The sequence below is a fragment of the Xenia sp. Carnegie-2017 genome, unplaced genomic scaffold (genome assembly GCF_021976095.1).
Source record: "Xenia sp. Carnegie-2017 unplaced genomic scaffold, XeniaSp_v1 HiC_scaffold_6, whole genome shotgun sequence".
Taxonomy (NCBI): domain Eukaryota; kingdom Metazoa; phylum Cnidaria; class Anthozoa; order Malacalcyonacea; family Xeniidae; genus Xenia; species Xenia sp. Carnegie-2017.
This window is the reverse complement of record NW_025813526.1, coordinates 18,925,640-18,940,439: the sequence shown is the minus strand read 5'-3', so window position 1 is coordinate 18,940,439 and position 14,800 is coordinate 18,925,640. Positions and strand designations below refer to the sequence as shown.

General features: G+C 34.5%; 1 protein-coding gene and 1 long non-coding RNA gene across 2 annotated transcripts in view; one reads left to right on the top strand and one right to left on the bottom strand.

Moving 5' to 3' along the window:
• The window catches only part of LOC124458469 (deleted in malignant brain tumors 1 protein-like), an 88,041-nt gene that overhangs the window by 46,089 nt on the left and 27,152 nt on the right, over positions 1-14,800 (top strand). The window lies entirely within an intron of this gene.
• On the bottom strand, positions 13,384-14,460 carry LOC124458477. Its single transcript, XR_006953206.1, has 5 exons — positions 14,348-14,460; positions 14,018-14,130; positions 13,709-13,843; positions 13,500-13,600; positions 13,384-13,418 (listed from the first exon to the last, which is right to left on the bottom strand). It is a non-coding gene; the product is annotated as an uncharacterized LOC124458477 (long non-coding RNA).

The following is a 14,800-nucleotide window of genomic DNA, read 5'->3' as shown; positions in this document are numbered from 1 at the left end:
ATATGAGGTTGAGGATAGTTGATAAAGGGGGTATCATACATTATGAGGTTGAGGATAGTTGATGAAGAGGGTATCATGCAATATGAGGTTGAGGATAGTTGATAAAGGGGTATCATACATTATGAGGTTGAGGATAGTTGATGAAGGGGATATCATGCATTATGAGGTTAAGGATAGTTGATGAAGGGGGTATCATGCATTATAAGGTTGAGGATAGTTGATGAAGGGGTATCATGCAATATGAGGTTGAGGATAGTTGATGAAGGGGTATCATGCATTATGAGGTTGAGGATAGTTGATGAAGGGGTATCATGCATTATGGGTTGAGGATAGTTGATGAAGGGGTATCATGCATTATGAGGTTGAGGATAGTTGATGAAGGGGGTATCATGCATTATTAGGTTGAGGATAGTTTATGAAGGGTGTATCATGCATTATTAGGTTGAGGATAGTTGATGAAAGGGCATCATGCATTATGAGGTTGAGGATAGTTGATGAAGGGGTATCATGCATTATGAGGTTGAGGATAGTAGATGAAGGGGGCGTCATGCATTATGAGGTTGAGGATAGTTGATGAAAGGGGTATCATGCATTATAAAGTTGAGGATAGTTGATGAAGGGGGTATCATGCAATATGAGGTTGAGGATAGTTGATGAAGGGGGTATCATGCATTATGTGGTTGAGGATAGTTGATAAAGGGGGTATTATGCGATATGAGGTTGAGGATAGTTGATGAAGGTGGTATCATGCATTATGAGGTTGAGGATAGTTGATGAAAGGGGTATCATGCATTATGAGTTTGAGGATAGTTTATGAAGGGGTATCATGCATTATGAGGTTGAGGATAGTTGATGAAGGGGGTATCATGCATTATGAGGTTGAGCATAGTTGATAAAGGGGGTATCATGTATTATGAGTTTGAGGGTAGTTGATGAAGGGGGTATCATGCATTATGAGTATGAGGATAGTTGATGAAAGAGGCATCATGCATTATGAGGTTGAGGATATTTGATGAAGGGGGTATCATGCAATATCAGGTTGAAATAGTTGATGAAGGGTATCATGCATTACGAGGTTGAGGATAGTTGATGAAGGGGGTATCATGCAATATGAGGCTGAGAATAGTTTATGAAGTAGATATTATGCGTTATGAGGTTGAGGATAGTTTATGAAGTAGATATTATGCGTTATAAGGTTGAGGATAGTTGATGAAGGGGGTATAATGCATTACGAGGTTGAGGATAGTTGATGAAGGGGGTATCATGCATTATGAGGTTGAGGATAGTTGATGAAGAGGTATCATGCAATATGAGGTTGAGGATAGTTGATGAAGGGGTATCATGCATTATGAGGTTGAGGATAGTTGATGAAGGGGGTATTATGCAATATGAGGTTGAGGATAGTTTATGAAGTAGATATTATGCGTTATAAGGTTGAGGATAGTTGATGAAGGGGGTATAATGCATTACGAGGTTGAGGATAGTTGATGAAGGGGGTATCATGCATTATGAGGTTGAGGATAGTTGATGAAGGGTATCATGCAATATGAGGTTGAGGATAGTTGATAAAGGGGTATCATACATTATGAGGTTGAGGATAGTTGATGAAGAGGGTATCATGCAATATGAGGTTGAGGATAGTTGATAAAGGGGTATCATACATTATGAGGTTGAGGATAGTTGATGAAGGGATATCATGCATTATGAGTTAAGGATAGTTGATGAAGGGGGTATCATGCATTATAAGGTTGAGGATAGTTGATGAAGGGGTATCATGCAATATGAGGTTGAGGCTAGTTGATGAAGGGGTATCATGCATTATGAGGTTGAGGCTAGTTGATGAAGGGGTATCATGCATTATGAGGTTGAGGATAGTTGATGAAGGGGGTATTATGCGTTATGAGGTTGAGAATAGTTTATGAAGTGGATATGATGCGTTATGAGGTTGTGGATATTTGATGAAGGGGTATCATGCAATATGAGTTTGAGGATAGTTGATGAAGGGGGTATCATGTATTATGAGGTTGAGGTTAGTTAATGGAGGGGGTATCATGCACTATGAGGTTGAGGATAGTTTATGAAGTAGATATGATGCGTTATGAGGTTGAGGATACTTGATGAAGGGGTATCATGCAATATGAGGTTGAGTAAACATGCAGTTAAAAAGAGACAGAAAATTCACCGGTATAGACAGAACCGAAACAAGAACGCTTGTGAATATTCATGTATTTAGCTCTTTCCGAGTGATTTCTTTTGACATTAAAATCACTAACAAACAAAAAATCAGTCTGGCAGAAATAAACAGATGAACATCCCCCCCCCCCTCCTATGCAGTCAACGTTCTAGTTTCCTGTGCGTAGCCAACCTGCTTGTTTATAGTCCTGGTTATAGTTATTGGTTTGTGTTTGTTGACTTACTTAGAAAATAATATATTTGATAATGAAAAGAATAAGACTTGATTGAACATATTTGTCATAATCTATGGTACGATGCAACATTTCCAAAAGTTACTTTTATTTGACTTTGAATCACCTTTTCAATTTTTTTGTAAATTTTTTTCGTTTGGTCGTTTTATAACACCTCTTTATGCAATAGCCATAAATAGCATCAGTTCTTTGTTGTGGTGCTCTTTGTTTTAAAGGCTTGTAATGATTGAGGCCTTACTTTCCTCAAAATTTGAATTCAGTCCATTTAGGCATCGCAGTTTTTGCAAACGTTCATGTCTGGCGAAGCTAGCATCTTTTCCAGCTGTTTTTTCTGGATCAAATATGGTTCATGTAACTTCTTGTAAAAAATTTTTCTCGAAGGATTGTTTAGTAAATAAATTTTCGAGAGTATTTAGTCTGGATGATACGCTATAATTTAAGATAATGGAGACAAGTAGCAAGGCTTCACGTGCCGTCCCTCATTTCGACTGATTGCTACAACACGCGCAACACTTCCAAACTTCCAGCCCGAGTTTGGATCGCCCCTCGCGCGACAAGATATGATGATGATGATGATTTAAGATAATTATTTTAGTCTATGCATTTTTTTGCCAATTTAAGTCAGCATCTTGAATTAACAGACTCAAAAATTATTGATTCCATGCAAAGAAAGGATATAAAAATTGATATGCATCTGATATAAGAGTTTTTCCCAGATAATCTTATTGTTTTTAACGGCTAAGTTGTTTTTCATATGTCTTTTATTGACGAGAGTAAATCAAAATAGCAATCATCGTTCGTACACGTGACACTTCTTAGTCCTATTAGCTATGTAGGTACTAGTTATGATTTATACCTTAGCTGCTACCTTAACAATCCTATTGCCATATGTAACTAATTTTATTTGCACTAGTACTAGTACTGCTTGTGAAGCACTCATCCTTCATGTACCATAAATGATCGTTAATTAATTGATTCTGTTAACGTTGACCAGAAATTTCCACTGACTTTGAAACTATTATTTGTGTTTGTATGTAACATGTGAAATATTGGAATTATCATTAAATGTCTCATTTACATCGCACTCAACATGTTACATTCTTAATTTAACAAATAACTAGCTCGATATGGTAACCAGCAACTAGTTTCAGTGGTCAGCGTAGATTTGTCTCCACTTATAGAAGTCGTGATTTCCCACTCACTCACGTATCATGTAAAAAACTTCAATTTTGGCTACTTTTTGCCGCCACTTGCTCACACTTCAAAAACAAGCGTAGTCTGTATGATTCAGGAAAGGGTTTTTATACAAAAGTCCATTTGATACAGAGTTTAATTGAAGTTTTAAAATTTGATTAGTTCAAATCAAATATCAAAATTTAAGACAATCATGTATAATTTCTTTAGGTATATAAACAATAGAGAATTATGTAATTTAAGACAATCATGTAATATTCAAAATTTAAGACAATCATGTATGTTCTTTAATTTATCACAAAATCAATTAAGAAATATTCAAAAACAACAAATGAAATGAAAAATTTCATGTTCACCTTAAAAACATTTTTATATTAGACATAAAGTTGTTTATTTAATGTACAAATTTTAAAACACTTTGTCGTAAAACATTAGATACCGACGAATGTCACTCTTCTTTGTGTGGCAAAGAACACTAGTGCGTAAATATCCCAGGATCATACGAAAGCCTATGCTGGAATGGATACATTTTTTCAAATCTAAAAAGAAATGTTTCGGTAAGTTGGTCTTTCTAGATCTTATAACATATGTTGCAAGCTTACCCGGCTAAATAAAAATCATCTAGAATATACAACTTCATAATGTCATTATGGTCATTACGACAATAACATCTACCAGTTGTCTTCATAGTCCTCTATGAAATAGTGATAATATTAGTACTGCACTACATTCCAGAAAAACTTTGCTACCAGGTCTTTTCTTTATATTGCTAATAAAATGAATCAAAACAAACTTTGCTCCATTTCATGGGTTGTGATTGGTGTGACCGACCCCTGACTGTTCCTTTATACTCTCTATCCACGGTGGATAAGGTCTTTTTAGCGTCAGGAAATTATTTTTAAAAATATTGGTAACCTTTGGTAAATAATTTCATAATTTGAAAATTACATAGAAAAGTATGTTGCGTTTTATAAACATAACAGGAAAGCATCGGTATGTTTGGTGTTAATATCAATGTTTTGAATTACGACTTTCTTTGATGAACAAATAAAACATTTTGTTGTTGTAAAACGTTGTTATTTATAGACGCCACATCATTTTTGTTATAATGTGAGTTTACGTTATAAACTTATTTTATGACTCACAGAAAGTTGATCTTTATTTTATTCTATTTACGAAGACGATGTTTACTCGATCCTCCGACAGCAATTTCAGCCATTTAGGCCTCCGTCGTCTTTCTCATTTGGGATAACTAACAAAAACAAAAATTTATACACATTTAAACTGAAATTGTAACCCTATTAATTTTAACTTTATAATGCAGAATATCAAGAGAAACTTACGTACATCTGTGCAGTCTTTTCTTCAGTAAAGCAACTTAGTTTAACCTCAACTAAATTTTATGCTATAATTTTCACAAGATATGCTCTGTTCGACTTTCCTTCAGCCACACCTCAACGTGCAATATTTGATCGGCGTTTGCTGAGTGTAGCGTGAGTCAGCTTACACTGCATGCTTATTTTTACTATTTCATCGCGGGCGCAACATGCAATATTTGATCGGCGTTTGCTGAGTGCAGCGTGAGTCAGTTTACACTGCATGCTTATTTTTACTATTTCATCGCGGGCGCAACATGCAATATTTGATCGGCGTTTGCTGAGTGTAGCGTGAGTCAGCTTGCACTCCTAATAAAATTACGTCAATGGAATTAAGCTGTTGAATAATTTAAACATGAAAAAAAAAATTTTTAAGAGGTGTTTATGTTTTTTTGCAATCAGTATTAAATATTCCCTGTTACACAATCCGACTCAAAAGCAACGTAACAAAAGAGACATTTCTCTGCAGATTTTTTTCAGAAAGCGTTTTTTTTTTGTAGAAACTGAATAAATTTGTGAGAATGTTTTTCCATTCAATGACAATGTAATATTTTTAAAAATGAATTGTAGAAAAATCATTATTATTTTCAGAAAAATTGTTCGAAAGTATAATCTAATGATGTACATTTATACATATTGCACAAGTAATGGGCCCAAACAACTTAGATTTGACATTATGTTAATAAGATACAAACATACGTAGTACGCCAAAATTTATGATAGAAAAATAAAAAAGCATGTGCAGAAACTTGGCTTTTATACATTCGGTGAAAACGAAAAAAATTTGCCTGTATGAGGATTGCAACTTATGAAAATGTAAATTGTAAATTTTGCTGTGAAAATTTTTACGGAGGTGGGGTCGCAACCATTAATGTGTCTTTTTTGTCCTTATTTTCTGCATTTTGAGAGAGGAAAGGGAATTGATAAGTTGAAATGAACTAAATTTGTTAAAAATATTAAAAATTAAAATCATGTGAAATGTGACGTATAGTGATAATTACCTAAGAAACTAGCCTTGTTTGAATTTGATGTACTTTGAAAAGTTTCATGTTAAGTTAGGTAAAAGGGGGTAAATCATATTATAATGAGCTATAAAAATTGAACAAAAATTGCTTAGAGACAATACTCCTTTTTTGGCTTCATATTATTTTATCTATGAACAGAAACTAACATCTGCAGTGCACATTTTTCTTTTAGTTTATAGAGACACTTGAAATAGTTGACCAATTTGAATAACGTAAACATAAACATATTTTTCACGGGGTGTTGTTATTTGAAATTAAAGTAATTTGGTCTGTTGTTTTCAATGTAAATGGTAATTCTTCGAATTGTTGAAGCAGTGTTTTTGTTGCATATTTTTTCTAACACTAAATTTCTGATATTATGGCTCTTTATCCAAAACATAATTAAAAATCATCAAAATTTGTGTCCCCGTCCCGTATATAGTTTATGTATAAAGACAATTTCCTAAGAAACTAGCATTGCTTGAAATTGATGTACTTTAGAAAGTTTCATGTAAGGTTAAGTAGAAAAGGGGTAAAAACATATTATAATGAACTCTAAAAATTGAGCAAAAGTTGCTTATAGACAATATTCCTTTTTTTAATTTATAGTATCTTATCTATGAGCGGACACTAACATCTGCAGTGCACATTTTTCTTTTAGTTTACAGAGACACTTGAAATAGTTGACCAATTTGAATAACGTCAAAGTAAATATTTTTTTCTCGGGGTATTGTTATTAGGAATTAAAATAATTTGGTCTTTTATCGCTTCCGCTTAATCATAACAAATCGAAATTCAAGGAGGTTCTTGGGCTGATGAGCTCTGTTTTCTGTGCGCATGACATTAAAGAGTACTCTCTTTTGGGTAAAAATTGGCAATCTGTTAAAGCACATGCCGATTTATTAAAACAGAAATAACAAGTATAACATAATATAAACTAATTATTTTACACAATTTAAACAAAAATCTTTACGAACAAAGTTTTTCTGTATAGCACAGAAAAGGTGGGGTGATAAAAACGCCATAAGCCTCCTGAGCTAAGGAGGCCGCCCCAACCCATCAGCGGCAGAAACGCCTGTACAATAAAATATATAAGAACACTAATAATTTTTTAAACGAGCAAGACAAATGTTTAAGAAGATGAGAACTATTAACTATGAACGTACCCCAACTGTTCATCTATGAGTGAGATAAAGAGATATCAATCCCACATGCTATGCTGTTAATTGTGAACGTAGCCCCTGCATCCGAACACAGAATGAACACAATGCAAAAAGAAATCATGAAGCCGCTAGCCTAGCCCCTGCATCAGCTAAACGACAGCAAGTAAGATCATTTTGCCTAACCTCAACTACAACAGAATATGTACTATGAGCATTTGTCTTGCCAAACAAGAATGCAGCCACCGTAAGTCCCCAGCCATTACAACGAAGAAACATTTAAACTTGGAGGTCTAATGTATTTGTGAAATGCATCCGATCGCCAACGACCCATCGCACGAATCTTTTCGTCAGAAAAACCCCACTCTGCTGCAAACGTAGCTGCTCCGATCCGAAAACTATGCCCTTTGTATTTGGATGAATCCAGACCACACGCTCTAAACACTGAAGCTAAGAAAATGGTAAATAAAGTTCGTGGGACAGGGTTACCTGAACTTAAATAAAACAACGGTCCATTAGAAGAATCTCGAACAGAAAAGTAATCCAGCAAGCTTTGAACCGGACAGATATCTGAACGACGCGATAACGTCAGAACGGCAGGTCGTTCGTTATACGAATGTTTGAAGTCATTTAATGTTATCTTAATTTTGATTGTTTTATTAGTTGCATCGACCACCTTAACTACCTGGTTAATATTGATAACTGAAGCTGACCTATGACAAGTTGTAATCTCACCTATACGTAAAAAGGCAAAAAATGCAGTGGTGCACATGGCTTGAAAAGCCTCTTGTCATACACAGTGGAAGTTAATGTTGCTATATTCCGCAGAATACTGCGAAGTAAGGGCATAGTAATTGGCAACCGAGAATCAATTCGAGTTCCTATCTTTTTATAGCCTTTTAAAATCTGAACAATCCAAAAAGCTTTACTAGGGTCAGGGTAATCCGCCAGTCGATGACAGTACCCAAGCGCAGACATATGTAAGCACCGTAAAAAGGCGCATACTTACGTTGAAACAAGAAAGCAATAAATAAACTGAGGTCTGTCGGTGAAATGGGAAGTGAAACTAAAGCTCTTTGAAGAGCCTCGTGCGAAAATTGTTGGAATAATTTCCAAGCACGACGATAAGTGGGGATTGACGATGGCTGCAAACTAGATTGTAGTAAAATAGAAGTTACAGCTTCCAATTGTGCGGTAGTAGATGTTCGGGAGCAACCGACGGCAAAGTGTGAATGTTCGCGGGGGCTAGGTCTTTGAATTTTGAAACCTGAAAACGCGACAAGGCATCAGCTAGATGTTTGTACACACCTGGGATATGTTTGGCACGGAACAAAATTTTAAATTTTAAGCAAGCTAGCACCAGGCGACGAACAAATATCATCACTGTCGGGTCCCGAGAGGTAGATCTATTTAAAATTTCGACCAATGCTGCGTTGTCTGTGTGAAATAGTACGCGTTGATCACGCAAAGGTGACCCCATAGCAATACGCTTAGAACGATTGGGTAAAATTCCAAAATAAAATGTTTAATTTTTCCAGTGCTCAGGCCAGGCCTTGTAACACCAAAATTTACCGAAAATGGCTCCAAAGCCAAAGCTTGCAGAAGCGTCTGTGTACAAATTCAAAACATTAGATGGAAGCCAATAGTCGGAAAGAAAAAAATGACCGACCGTTAAAATCATCGATAAAAGATTTCCAAAGACTCAAATCTGCTTTTACAGACCTTGTCAAACGAATGTAGTAATGATTTACCCTAACTACCTTGGTGATGTCAATCAGCCGACGAAGAAATGCTCTGCCTGGTAAGACGACCATGCATGCAAAGTTCAACAAGCCAATCAACGACTGGATTTCTTTTAACGTGGCCTTTTTCCTCTTGAGAAATTCTCCGAGAAGCGTGCCTGTTTTGAGGATTTTGTCCTCTAGTAGACGGGCTTCCATAGCATGCGTATTGAGCTCAATGCCAGCAAAAGTGAGGATATTTACAGGACCAAACGTTTTTTCTGGAGCTATTGGTACACCGACATGAGCACAAAGAGATGTAAACTTTTGTAATGCAACGCAACACTGGTCGGATGAAGGGGCAGCAAGGAGATAATCATCAAGAATATGAATAATATGTTCAATGCTCAAATGGGTTTTAGCGATCCATTCTAGTGCAGTGCTAAACATTTCAAAAGTGCGGCAGGACGATGCGCAACCCATAGGCATTGCCCGACCAAAATAGTAGTTACCCTGCCAAAACATTCCCAGAAGGGGGTAATCCTGTTGACGTATGGGAATGATGTGAAATTATTGTTTTTTGAACATTTTTCAAAGTCAAGGAAAGCATGAAAAAAGAACATAGATATCATTTTCATAATGAAAAAATAACATGTTTTTCTCATTAAAACTTTCACTTTGCGAAGATATTTTACTATTTGTTTTCCTGTGGCACATTTTGCATTTATCTACCAAGAGCCCATTTCCAACGCGAAATTAAAAGTGACCGTTTTCGTTCATTCGTCATGGAGAAAAAGTTTTTTGCGAGATTTTAGAGTTGATTTCACAGTATTTACACCTTGTAAATTGTCAAGTTTCTTAGAGCAAAGTCCATTATGACTGGATGGTAAATAATTTGCACAGCGAATATTTAACTTTCAACAACTTTAGCGGTAGTCATTTTACTTTGAATTTTCTGTTGAAGTAAAACACACGAATTTAAACATGTTAAAGTTTCTTTAATTGACGTCATAACTAAAATTATTATTGTGATTGGCTCCTTAGGAGCATGTCAACTTTTACAAAGACAACAAGTAATCCTTCAATGCGTTTTTAAGGCCTGTTTCAAACATTGCATTCTACACACGCCCAATGCATTGGAAAGAAAAGATAATGAGATAAAATTCCTTATTATCTTTTGTCTTTAATACATTCGGCTCGTGTAAAATGTAATGTTTGAAACAGGCCATAAAACGCATTAAAGGATTACTTGTTGTCTTTGTGAAAGGTGACATGCTCCTAAGGAGCAATCACAATAATAATTTTAGTTATGACGTCAATTAAAGAAACGTTAACATGTTTAAATTCGTGTTTTACTTCAACAGAAAATTACTCACTTTGACGTTGTAGGAAGAAAGGTAAATTCTGTCTTTTTACTGACGAGTACTGAAGTATGAGTTACATTGAATAATGAACTCCTCGTAATTTGAGAGCTTTCACGGTAAAATGCTTTCATCGCGATTATAAGTCTTTGATCGTGTGAAACTTGTTACATCGTTCAAACTCAACTCACTAAAGCTATTCGTGCAATGAAGGTGAATGTTCTACCGTTTAAATAGTCAAACACAAAACATATAACAATTTGCTCATTCTCAATATATCTGATTAAAAATTTAAAACGCAAACTAACGTCATATGCAAAGTTATTAATCATGAAATCTCATACATGTCTTTCTTATTTTCTTATATTGTAGATCCCACAAGAGTGGAGTTGCGAAAGCCCCTTTACCACCTTTGTCATTCACTTCAATTACTCTTACTAGTTTCTCATTACTCATGTGTCATGGTGATTCATGGCCAAGAATGTTCATTTGTAGTTTGGATTCTTTGTTGATGTCAGTTGTTTGTTCATATAATGATGATGGGCCCCATTGTTATATGAACCCACCTAAAGGTGGTCAACCGATACTCACAGAAGATCAACTCTGCACTAAGCATTCTTTGAGTAATGATACAACTAGGGTATTGAAGGGCGGTCCCTTTTCCTTCGCTTGAAGTTACCATAACAGTGCATTGTGAATTGTAGTATATCGAAGGGGCGATTCATCGTATCAGTAGCTTCTGTATTGGTTGATGATGCTCCTTACTTTGTGTATGGATTGGTATCGACATGATGAATGGACATCGCATAACAGCATATGTACGTATGAACATTTACATTGAAGGGATTGCACTATAAAAATGGACTACATTCTACGAAGATGGAAAAGAAGCGAATGGAAAAACACGATCTATATCTTGTGGTTTGTAAGTTGAGTAGATATAAGTGCTAAAATTAACTTGTGTGAGTAACTGCATGAGATAGTTAAAAAGAACCTGATGGTCTATTTTTATAATTTGAAACTTAACCATGAAAAACACCCAGCTTAAAAAGTGTCAATAAAAGATGTCACTTGCTGTGAGAAAATAGCTGGCTTTCACTCGCTACTTTTTACTAATTTTATTTAACGTTCATTAAGAAAATTGCAATGATGCAAATAGCGTTCATTGAATTACTAAGATAAAAATTTTACAATTAATTTCAACGATACAACGTAAAAACTATGCGGTGAAAAAAAAGGAAGAGACCGACCAAGTCGCCTGGATCAGACTAACCAGGACAACCCTTGGAAATCAGGTATTAAAGTTTTGTTCTTTTCAATATAATTAATTTCTGTTTTTGTTCCTTCATTATGCTGACATTTATAACGTGTTTTTTATAGAGTAGCTATGTCTGTAGGCCTTCTAACTGGACAATGAATGAACGACGAAGTCGGGCAGACACACCAAGAAACAAGCGTCGTTATTATAAAATGCACACTTGCTAATTTATTTATCCATAATGTCTATCAGTATAATGCATTTTCAAATTCGAGCGTTAAAAATTTCCGTATAACTAAATGTTCAAAATTGTTAAGTTTTCTGATAAAACACACGAGTGAAAGCCAGCTATTAATTAATGAGGCAACATAGAAAATTTTAAGGGAATAAAGTCTAGCAGACATCAAAATTTATTTTTGTGCAAGTCAAAACGTCTCTTTAGTCATTTCATTTTTAATTGTTATGGACAGGTGAATGGTCAGGTTCCTACGTACTGAATAATTTTTATACATGATTTATATATGGCTGCTATTAGTTTTCGTTTTTCGTCTATTGATTACAATTTTTGTTAACACTCTGCACTATTTCATTTTTTGTGCTCTACAAAAGTTTGCGTTTCTTATGTACGAATAATATTTGCTTTGTCAATAGAGTAGTCAACCCACATTTTTATTGCTCCGTAAATTTAAATTTTTTCTACGACTGTATAAGACGCACGATCTGACTACGCTGCATGTTAAAGTAGATCATCAGGATCATTGAAAACAACAAAAGTATAAAACATCATAAAAAACTACAAAAATTTGAAGCAATTCTTCTAAATTTTCTATTTTTTCTTTTATTGGAGGGTTTTTTACCGGATCCGCCGGTTTTCCCTCCCATTTCGTTTTGTTTTGGAAAAAAAACAGTGTCCACATTTGGGGCCAAGTGAAGACATTTGTCATAACATTATTTATCGTAGTTATCATGAATATTCACGTTTCTTTTCATTTCTTGGCTTTTGGGTACATCTCCCAAAACACTGCGTTTATTAAATACAATGGCATACATTTAAAAAAATTGGCACGCAATTCATACATGTTGGTAGCCTGCAATTATTTAGCTACTGAATGAAGTAGATTAATTAACATAGTCAAAATAAAATTATATATTTAATATTATTTTACGTCAAACTTTCTTAAGATTTGAAAATGCATTTATAGTTTTATGATCAAGTAATTTTCTAACCCTGGAATCCAATGTTCTACACAGTAAAAATAGATTGGTCAAAATGACCAAAAAAAATTGGTCATTTGAATGCACCTGAGAAGAACAATTTTTATAGGTCAAAACAACCAATTCCTAAATTGGTCAAAAATACCAAAAACAAAAATGGTTAAAATTAAAAATTTACTTGACCAATTTTATTTGGTTGTTTTTACCATTAAATAAGCATTTTTTTTCAGGTGCATATCCATGACCATTTGACCAATATAGAGGATCTTTTTAACTAAGCTAAAGAAAATCATTCACACAATTATAAATAGCACATTTTTTGCAAACACAGAATACTTAAAATCTCTACTACATGCCATTAATTAACACTACAAAAGTTTTCTACTTCCTAGAAGAAATAAAATGATCGACAAAAGTTGGCAATTGAGCGTTAAAATTGCATTTTGAATTTGAAAGCAAATGTTCTAAAAGAATAAATACATTTTGCAATGTCCATTAATGCCTTTAGGATACTCGCATTAAAAGTATAAAAGAACTAAGTAAAATAATAACTGCATTGTCAATATTTTCCGTTTTCAGCTTTGCCACAGTCATCCCCAGCCACCAACATTATTGAATGAATGTTTCTTAATGTTCCTGTTGATAGGAGTCTAGGAGATGAACTTTTATTAATGATCTCTTGAACTTCCCCCAAGCTTTTACCCTTCAACAGCGATAAAATTATTTATCAATTTTTTCACACATTTATGCAGAAAATATTATTTGTGACAATATCAACTCTTACATCAACAATGTCCCAAAATAGCTTTTTGTTCATATCTCGATGGGTGCATTGGTCATCTAACACATAAGGCAAACATGCCATTATACACCGGTTCTTGACCTCTAAAATAATCAACATAGCATAGAATGAATATATTACCATTATCACTCTCTAAAGCATTAACACTTCAGTATAAATAAGGATTTTAACTTATTGATTTTTACACCAACCTTTCTCATCTTCAACTGGACAATCCTCCAGCTCTTCAAGGATACTGCTGATATTCTTTTGCTTTGTCTTTTCACATTAGCTGTCAAGGGACTCTTTGGAGCATTGTCCTTGAGATGTTTCTCTGGTCGAATGTTCTTAAAAAATAGTAAAATTCAACCTTAACATACAACATAAAGAAGTAAAGAAATAACGCAGCAAAATATTTATGAACTACATACATTGTATATTTATGAACTACATACATTGTATATTTATGATCTAGCATTAGAACAAATATTGTATACAAATAATGGCTTCAGCCTTTATACCTCATCATTTTGATGATCAGCTGAAGTACTAAGAACAATGTCTTCATTTACATCCAAGTTGATGGTTCTTATGTGGCTTGAATAGATGTGCGAGTGCACTGTTGAAGCTGATTCTGAAAAGCCCTGTTAATGGAGGATTGAATCATAAATTCTACTTATGGTGACTCTTCATCAAACATAATACAACATAACTAAAGCATAGACGAACAAAACATTGTATAGTAAGCAGACTAAATGTTTTTTAAGCTATTTCATGCAAAATGGGAGCAATGGTTCATCTGGATCCACACAATTACAAGACAAAACAAGTCAAGCTGTGTTGCTTGATACCTCATCATGATTTTCTTGATGATCAGCAGAATTACTCGGAATGTCTGGATTCACATCCTTGTTGATGGTTCTTATGTTGTTGGAAGTGACACAAGAGTGTGTTGTTGAAGCTGATGACCCTGTTAATAGATGAAGCCTGAAATTTTACTTCTGCTCATTTTATAACGACACAATCAAAGCACATGGCAGTAAAAAATATAATCAACAAACCAATAACAAACCAAGTATTTTGAACCATTTTATGTAGAAAACCTGTAAGGCTTCAATTTACCTTTTGAGTAACGTCATTCCAAATACACGTAAACTTCTTGTGAAGTTTTATTCGAGGAATCATCTGATAAATATCATTTGGTTCTAAATTGAAAAATCCTCGCCGTCGACTTGATTAGCTTTAAAATATAAGAAGCAAAACGTCAATGAAATTACGTTATTGCTGTTGGTATTCTCTAAAAG